The following is a 7,486-nucleotide window of genomic DNA, read 5'->3' on the forward strand; positions in this document are numbered from 1 at the left end:
AATGCACCAAATCCTGCCTGTTATATTTTATAAATAAAGTATTGGGACACAAAATAATAATTGCAATCGCTAATATTTAAGCGCTTGGTAGGCATCAGGTACTATTATAAGTGCTTCATGTGCAATAACTTATTTAATCACGATATCTCTATGAGGATATTATTATGAAAGTATTATCCCCATTTTACAGATGAAGCTGTGGCCAGAGGGACTAAATGACATTCCTAATCCTGACATAGCCAAAAAGAGCCAGAGCTGTCTGTCAAGTAGCCTGGTTCCAGAGTTCATGCTCTTAACCTCTGTGTTGCCTCTCTAAGTAGATGTGATTATTAATGTTCATATTTTTGCAAATATAGAAATTGAAAATCAGTGTAGCTCACAATCACATTACTATGGGACAGGACTGGGATTTCAAGCCCAGTTCTATCATTCTCCAAAGCATATTTTCTGTCCATTGGACCTCACTATGAACATTTAATTAACCCAAAGTGACATTAATGAGTGATGAAGTATCTCAGTAAAGAATTTGTGAGACATACTTAAATGAAGAAGCAAGGATCATTTGATTGGAACATTAAATGCAGATAGATGTATTTGTTTCAAGTAGTATGTAGATACATAAATATAAAACATAAGCAGCTGAGTTCACATTGGGTGCCTGTCATATAGCAGGTATTCAGTAAATGCCTTCCCCCCCCCCCCAAAAAAAAATACTGGATAATGGACATTTTAAATTTTGCTATATTGTGTTCTCTCTTTTGGCATAATATTCAGTGCCACAAAATAACAGAAGAACCTGGCTAACTTTTTTGTTCAATTAGAGTTGACAATAAATATTAGTTTAATGTATAGAGCATGTTATATATAATTTATGACTGGCTAACCCTTGTTAGATTATTGTATTAAGATTGGGCCTAGAGATAAACCAACCTAACCAGAATCCTCAGTAAGAACATGTTTTATAATAAAGAATTTGGCTGACTGGCCCTGGTTCCTGAAAGGGAGTTTCTAATCCTTGGAATTTCCCAAGTGATAAAAGTGTCTGTTCTTCATGGTGAGCCATATATAGTGGCAGAGTGGAGGTTGGTCATGCTAGAAAGACTAACCACATGACAATAGGGTTGGCATTTTGAGCCACATGATATCAGCCCAACCCCAGGGGAATGGAAAGGGTGTGGAGACCAAGTTCAATCCTGTGGCCAATGAGTCAGTCAATCTTTGCTATGTAGTGAGACCCCAATAAAAACTCTGGACAACAAGACTTATCACTCCTCTGGTTAGGCTTTATGCTTAACAAATGTTTTAAAGTTATTAGCATTCTCTGGACTGTAATCTAAGTCAAAATCTTAAGCGCTTTTTATCATAAATCCACTTTACAGTCTAGATTCTTCCTTGGTCAAAGAGCACAGAATTCTAGTAAAATTTGACCAGGATAATGGACTAATAACATGGCTTACCATAATGAAAATATTTATGTATTCTAATATCATATTTGCTTTGTAAGCTACGCAGTTATCAAATTATCAGACTGAATATTAATGCTCAAAATCTTTGTTGTGTGCTTCCTGATTGTGACAATTTTTTCCTAGTTTATGTTCAGGCATTATTTTTTTTTATAATCTGCTTTTCATGTGTCCCTATTGAATGTCCTTGTACTTGCCCATTGAGCCAACCATCTTAACCTTTTTAACAAATTGTATAGCATCGCTGACTTGACTGCTCCATTTTCACTTAACATCATTTTTTCTATCATTCTCACTGGGCCAAATATAAGCCAGACATTGTGTGAGATAGTGAGAATGCAATAAAAAAAGCAATCATAACGTTCACTCTTTGGGAACAGCCATTCCAGAGGTTTGCTGTGATCCCTATATAAAAATACATAACTATATTGGTTTACCTCCAGTCATGGAGTATCTTAGAAAGGTGTTTTCTTTTTCTTTTTTTTTTAAGTTCACGAGTGTTCATTTTTTTATTACACTTCAAATATCAAAATCAATATATATTCCTTTATATGTATCAAGTATTACATTCTAAAAACATTTAACTAAATATTGGGCACCTCCGTTCTTAAAGTTTCCACAGCCATTAATGCTTGCAGCAATGTGGGGATTTTTAACTTTTTACTTTTCAATTATAGTTGGCATATAACATATTAGTTTCAGGTGTTCAACATAATGATTAGACATGTAACCACTCCAATAAATCTAATGCCCATCTGACATCATATATAGTTTTTACAATATTAACTGTATTCCTTATGTTATACTGTACATCCCTATGACTGTTTTGTAACTACCAATTTTTATTTCTTAATTCCTTCCCCTTTTTCATGCCCCCCCAACCCACCTCCCATCTGGCAACCCTCAGAAAGCTCTCTGAGTCTATGAGTTTGTTTCTGTTTTGTTTATTTTGCTTTTTAGATTCCACATGTAAGTAAAAGCGTATGATATGTGTCTTTCTGTGTGACTTGCTCCACTCAGCACAATACCTGCTAGGTTTATCCATGTTGCTACAGATGGCAAGATTTCATTCATTTTTTTTTTTAATTTTTTTATGGCTGAGTAATATCCCTTTGTATATATCACTACCTCTTCTTTATCTATTCATTGGTTGTCTCCATATCTCAGCTGTTGTAATTAATGCTGCAATGAAAATAAGATGCACATGTCCCTTTAAAGTAGTATTTTGGAGTTCTTCGGAAGAATACCCAGAAGTGAGATTACGGGGTCCTTTATCTTGTTATAGGCTTTATTTAAAAATATTTGGTATAAATATTGCTACCCCAGATTTTGTTTTCATTTTCATTTTCATGAAGTATCTTTTTCCATTCCTTTACTTTCAGTCTGTGTGTGTCTTTCAATCTGAAGTGAGTCTCTTGCAGGCAGCATGTTTTCTTATCAGTTCAGCTGCCCTATGTCTTTTGATTGAAGCATTTAATTTGTTTATAAAGTTTCTGTTGAGAAATCAGCTTACATTTTTCTGGGAGCTCCCTTGTAGTTAACTAACTACTTTTCTCTTGCTGCTTTTAAGATTCTCTCTTTGTTTTTAACCTTTGGCATTTGAATGATGATGTGTCTTGGTGTAGGCCTTTTGGGGTTCATCTTGCTTGGGACTCTACGCTTCCTAGGCTTGTATGTCTATTTCCTTCACCAGGTTAGAGACATTTTCATCATTATTTCTTCAAATAAGTTTTCAATTCCTTGCTCTCTTCTCCCTCTGGTACCTCTGTAATGGGAATGTTGATATGCTTGATGTTGTTCCAGAAGCCCCTTAAACTATTCTCATTTTTTTTGGGGGGGGGGAGGATTTTCTTTTTCTTTTTGCTGTTCTGATCGGGTGTTTTCTGCTACCTTATCTTCTAAATCTCTGATTCGATCCTCTGCTTCATTTAATCTGTTTGTTTCCTATAATGTAGTCTTCATATCAATTTTTGCATTCTTCATTTCTGACTGATTCTTTTTATATTTTCTGTTTCCATTTTTGTTTTCTCTTTGTTAAAGTTCTCACTGAGTTCATCTACTCTTCTCCAAAGTTCATTGAATATCCTTATAACCAACGTTTTGAACTCTGCATCTGGGAGATTGCTTACCTTCTTTTTGTTTAGTTCTTTTTCTGGATCTTTGTTCTGTTTTTTCATTTGGGATATGTTTCTTTATTTTCCTATTTTGGTTGCCTCCTTGTGTTTGTTTCTAGGTATTAGGTAAGGCTCCTTAGTCTCCTGATCTTGGTTGTGTGGCTTTATGTAGTTGGTGTCCTGTGGGACCCATTGGTGCAGTCTTCCCTGGTCACCTGAGTGCTCCAGGTGTGTTCTTCATATGGGTTGTGTATGCTTTCTTGTAGTTGAGCCTTAATTGTTATTTGCACATCAGTGAGTGTGACTGACCTTTGGGCTGGTTGATTGTGAGGACTGGCTGGTGAGGGGCTGACTTTATGAAGCAGGATTCACTTTATCAGGGATCTGGTGCCTACCCAGTATGCCCTTTGGGTGTGTCATTCTCTGATGCAGAACCTGGTTGTGCTCAGGTCAAAGGTAACTAGAGGGCATGCTGGGCCCAGTGCCTCCCGGGAGGGGCCCCATCACAGGCCAAGTTCAACCTCAGCCTGTGCACTGCCTGAGGCCACCTGGCAAAAGTCATTAAGCAATCTGCAGATGGCCATTACATGTGTTGGCTTAGAGGTACCTTGAGAGGCCAAGCCCCAAACCAAGCACCACTAGTGCCAAGCTTAGGGCTGGTCAGCAAGAGGTACAGGGCATGCTGAAGCCATATGCTGCTTGTTTGGGTTTTGTGAGCCTTTGAGAGATTTTATAAAAGTCCACAGCACAAACCAAGAGAGGCCATTTGTATGGAAAAGCCATTGGAGGTGGCTTAGTTGGTCCTGCAAGTTGGGTGGGACCATCAGTGTTAACCAGGTTGATGGAAACTCAAACGAAGTAGCTGCCTGCATCTGCATGCTGGGAGTGGGGAGAGCTCCACAAAGGAACAATGGATTCTGCCAGGATTCCTGTCTCAGAGAAAGCTGCTCCTCCAGCCCTCATCCTGAAGCCAGACAATGTAGTTCCTCCCCATATGTCCTTGGTGCTTTTCAAACAGCTGCCCCAGTGCTGGCTCAGAGGCAGTGTGTCAGCAAGTAAGTTTTCATGCCAGCCTTTAATTGAAGGTCTGGGACTTTAGCCACCCATTGCTCACTAAGCTACAAGCTCTACTGGTTTTCACAATCGGAGGTTGTGGAGCCTTCTCTTTTTGTCACTGGAACCCAGGGCTGGAGAGCCTAGTGTGGAATTTGGACCCCTTGCTCCTTCAGGGGGACCTCTGCAGCCTAGATATCCCTCCTAATTCTCAACCGCCACATGCAGTTGTGGGACTAGCCAGTTTCACATCTCTGCCCATCCTACCAGTCTCAAGGTGGCCTCTTATGTACATCCCCAGTTGTAAGACTTTTGTTTAGACAGACCTCAGACGACTACCAATGATGTAGTTTACTTTTAATTTTGATGTGGTCATGAGATGAAGTGAGAACAGCATCTATCTACTATGCCATCTTAACTGGAAGCCTAAGTTTTAAAAAACCATCTGCAGTGGCAGTGATTCTAAAACTATAATGTGCATTTGAATCATCTGAAGATCTTAAAAAAGAGGATTTTTAATTCATCAGGATTATCTTGGGGCCTGAGATTTTGCTCCAAAAAGATGCTGATGCTGTTGGTTCATGAACCACACAGAATACCAAGGTCTTAGAATACAAACTCCAGACTTTTCAATATCAGAACATCTTGAATTATTTGAATAATGTTCACCCAATTTCCTTTTATTTGCTTTCCTAACTTCCCATTCTGTATGACCTGACCAGATTTAAGAGACTCTCAGAATTTCTTTTTCAAAACTAAGCAGAAATCGTATGTTGCAGAGTTGCTGGCATAAGTGAAAAGAGTTCTTTAATCATTGTAGGTGTATAAAAGATTTAATATTCATTACTTTCTCCATAAACGTTACCTTTTTTTTTTAAGTCTTCACGAAAATAAGATAAACCCTTAATTTCCTACAGTCATGGTCTGTTGTTTTAATTTCATGGCATGTAGTTAGAATATTTTTATGCTATTTTGCAGTGACATTATAAAGAAAATGTTCACTTCAGTGATTTACTGCTGCTTCAGAATGAACTGTGCATTACAGGGGGTTCAGGAAGTAGGACTTAACACTGAAGTTAGTCACAAAATATGTTTTATTAAATATCTTAACCCTCCAATAGCCCCCAAGTTTCTAAAACATAATTAGACCATCTTAATCAGTTTAACACAATTGATGAGATTTAATGGATGAAACAAGTAAAGAAATGTGGATAATTATTCATGATGATGATAGAAATCAGACCTTGGAATCTGATTATTATAGCTCTCATTGCAAGACTCATCTTTTATTTATTCTTTTCTCCAAATGCTATTTACAATGAAAGGAATAAAAAGAAATCAATTCAAGTATATATTGTGTTTCATTTCTGACTAAACAAGATTTGAGCATTTGGGAACTGATTTTTTTTTATGTTCTGAAAATTATTAATATGTATTTTATTTATGTAGGATATTTATGTATGTCTGTGTGTATGTATATCTGTGTGTTTTAAAAAATCTCCAGAGATTTTTCTCTGGAGATTTTTCTCTAGTTTCTAACTACATTTTAATTAATATAATGTTGGTCTATAGTATCTGTGCTAAGCAACACAAAATGATAAAATCTTAGGATTGGTTTGCTGTTTAAATCAAAGAAGTTGATTAAAATGATTTTTCTTAAGGAGGTTTGATCTGGTAGGATGGGGTGAGGCTGAGAAGAATTTACTATAAATGTCTACAAACAACCACAGCCAGTTTGAGTCATACAGACGTCTATCTTTAAACAGCTAGCTGGATCCAGAAAAAGCACAGATCCAGAGGAGTGCCACAGCACTGTTGACATAAGGTAGTTGATGGAGCTAGTCCATAGTTACGGGATGAGTACAAACAGTAAGATTCACATGCTGATGGTCATACACTGAACAAAGAGAATTTTTTAAAAAATGTCACAGCCATTTCAGAAATTCTGAAAGTTAATCTTAGTGGCATAAATTATTTTTTTCACTCATTTCTTAGCAGCTTGCCATTCTCATAAAATTGAGACATGGATATTATTTTTATCCCCCTTAATTCTGAAGGTTTATCTGTTTAAAAATTTCTGAGAAGCTCTACTAGTTTGATTACTCCTTTTTTTCCTTCCTTTTCTGGACTCCTATAGACATTGGAGACAGTAGTTTTGTCTCACATATCCCTGAGCTATTCTTTAATGGTTCCCATCTCTTTACTTGCTGCTCCTGTGTGAGTTTCTCGATCTGATCTTTCAACACATTCATTCTTCATCAATTCAATCTGCTATTAATCCTGTCCATTGTTTTTGATTTTGTATATTCAAACTTACTTTTTATAATATTTCCACTTGGATTTTTCTAACAATTATTTGGTTTTGCTTTATGTTACCACTATTTTCCCTTATCATATTATACAGTAGTCTCTCTTATTGGTAGTTTCACTTTCTACAGTTTTAGTTACCCAGGGTCAATTGTGGTCCAAAAATGTTAAATGGAAAATTCCAGAAATAAACAATAAGTTTTAAATTGCATGCTATACTGAGTAGTATGATGAAATCTGGCATCTTCCTGCTGTCCCACCCCAGATATGAATAATCCTTTGTCCAGTACCTCCATGCTATAGATGCTTCTCACTCGTTAGTCATTTAGTAAGTCTCAGTTATCAGATAGACTGTCTTGATATCACAGTTCTTGTGTTCAAGTAACCCTTATTTTTCTTAATAATGGCCCTAACTTGATGATATGGCTGATAAAGAGTTCAGGAATGACAGCTCTTTTAAAGTGACATTGACACAAGTCCACTCAAATTAATAGCCCCATCTTAACTCACTTTTCAAAAAGGTTAATAAGTAACATTTTGGACCCACGT

Source organism: Rousettus aegyptiacus, unplaced genomic scaffold (genome assembly GCF_014176215.1).
Source record: "Rousettus aegyptiacus isolate mRouAeg1 unplaced genomic scaffold, mRouAeg1.p scaffold_m13_p_1, whole genome shotgun sequence".
In the NCBI taxonomy this organism is placed as follows: Eukaryota; Metazoa; Chordata; class Mammalia; order Chiroptera; family Pteropodidae; genus Rousettus; species Rousettus aegyptiacus.